Below are 2317 nucleotides of genomic sequence, written 5' to 3'. Positions count from 1 at the left end.
CATGGCCTCCTTGTTTTACTTTAATGTGAGCATTATTAACAGCTGTTATAAAATGTGAGTTGTGTGATTTTAATATGAATTAAAGTGATTTGAAATGTTTGATTTCAGGGTTTAAAGGAAAATTGTTTAATTCATTATTTGCAGCATCTGTCACTGACTGACTGACGTTCATTACAGAGTGTTGCTGTCAGTTCACTGAATTTAAGCCCAGCGGAAAGTGCAAAATATCATATGCTTCCATTTTTTGGTAATGGGAGTTTGTTGTCTTTTTATATTGGAATTATAATGTGTTGAAAAGTAAGGAATACTTTATATTTATATGTTTTGTCCATATTGTCCAGCCCTTCATCCATTCAGTCACAAGCAACTGAGGTTGTTTTGAGAGAAAAAGGAGACAAGACAAGCATTGTGACCATGCTTATGCTGGAATCACGGGTGGAATTTGACTTCTGCCTTTAACCCATCCATCCATGAAGTGAACTCACACACACACACACACACACACACACACATACACCCACACAGTTGTGGAAGAATATTAACAATCTCAAGGTCCATCTCCAGCGATCTTGATGCTGCTTTGTTCATGGTTCACAACACAATCATGCTATGTTTCGGTGTGCAACCTTATTAAGTTCTACAACTTATGGCACAGTGGCTAAAATCCCTGGAAGGAAGAAAAAATCAATTTAACGCTGCAATTCAGGGTAGTCCAGATGGTGGATAAGCAGCCCCAATCAAATTCCAAAGAAATTCAAGCTGTCCTGCATGCTCAGGGTGCATCAATGTCAACATAAACTGTCAGTCTGTCAATATTTAAATGATTTAAAGGAGTGTCCCACTGCTGACACAGATACATAAAAATCTCAACTGCAGAACGTACATCAGTAAGACAAAATCCTTCTGGGAAAATGTGTTTGTGCACAGAGGAGACCAAGACGGAACTTTTTTGTAAAGCGCATCATTCTACATTTTCTCGAACACGGTCTTGAAAGGAAAGAACACAGTACCTACAGTCTAATGTGATGGAGATTCAAAGATGTTTTGGGGTTGTTTTGCTGCCTCTGGCACTGGGTGCATAGACTGTGTGCAAGGCATCATGAAATCTGAAAATTACCAAAGGACAGTGACCCCAAAACATAATTCAAACAGCTCCCTGAAATAGATGGAAACAAAGAACTGGAGAGTTCTGATGTGTCCAGCAATGAGTCCAGATCTAAATCATGAAAGATCCTTTAAGATCCTAAAATAGCTGTTGGTTGAAGGCACCCTTCAAATATCAAGAGACCTGGAGCAGTTTGTAAAAGTAGAGGGATTCAGAATCCAGTTGAGAGGTGTAAGAAGCTTGTTGATGGTTATAGGAAGGGATTGATTTCAGTTATTTAGTGTGTGTGACCGAAGGTTGAGGATGGCAATAAGTTTGTTCTGCCTATTTTTTGAGTTTTGTGTTAAATTATATCAGTTGTTTTTTTCCCTGTCCCCCCCCCCCCCCCATACACACACAGGAAAGAAACATGTGTAACAAAACATGTAACTGCAATAATTTTTTGGGAGAAATTTCTGGAAATATTTTGGTGGTGTCAACATTTTGGCCATGACTGTATGTAGAAAGAATTAAAGGTGACTGGGACTTTTTTTTTTTAAAGCTTTTTTCATGGGGGACAAAATAGCCAAACAATCTGTCCATGTCTGTAATAGTAAATATTTTTTTTTCCTCCATACAAGAAAATAAGCCATGCATAGTTAAACTATGAAATTTGACACTTAATTCACCCTAAATCATGGTCAATGGAAAGCTACTGCCTTAACCCTCCTGTTAGGTTCATTTGTCAGGAACAGCAATGGAGTTCCCGGGTCAATTTTATCCGTTTAATTTTCCAAAATAATAATTATTCAAAAAAATCACAACAAGCCTTGCTAATTATTCTGTCAATATTGAGTGCAACGGTGTTCCTTTTCTCTAACAGGTAATGGTCCCAAAAAAATATATGTTCAAACTTTTTTAAATATTTCACTACTTTATTACTTTTGAAAGACCAACATATTAGACATAATAGCTTTACATAACATTAAAACATAACATTGAATTTTGTTTTAGTTTTTTTGTTCATTGCAGGGGGTTATATGTTAATTACACTAATTAAGGCAAGCATAAGAAGTTTTATACTGAAAAAATACTTTTTGACTGTTTTTCCTAGATCTTCAAACTTCAAACTCAGTTTGACCCGTAACATAACAGGAAGTTTAACATTCTGGTGGGTCATATTTTTGTTAACATGTTATTTTGGAGAAAAACAGAAGAGCCTTCTGATTGGCG

This window comes from Astyanax mexicanus, chromosome 5 (genome assembly GCF_023375975.1).
Source record: "Astyanax mexicanus isolate ESR-SI-001 chromosome 5, AstMex3_surface, whole genome shotgun sequence".
Lineage (NCBI taxonomy): Eukaryota > Metazoa > Chordata > Actinopteri > Characiformes > Acestrorhamphidae > Astyanax > Astyanax mexicanus.
This window is presented reverse-complemented; position numbering follows the sequence as displayed.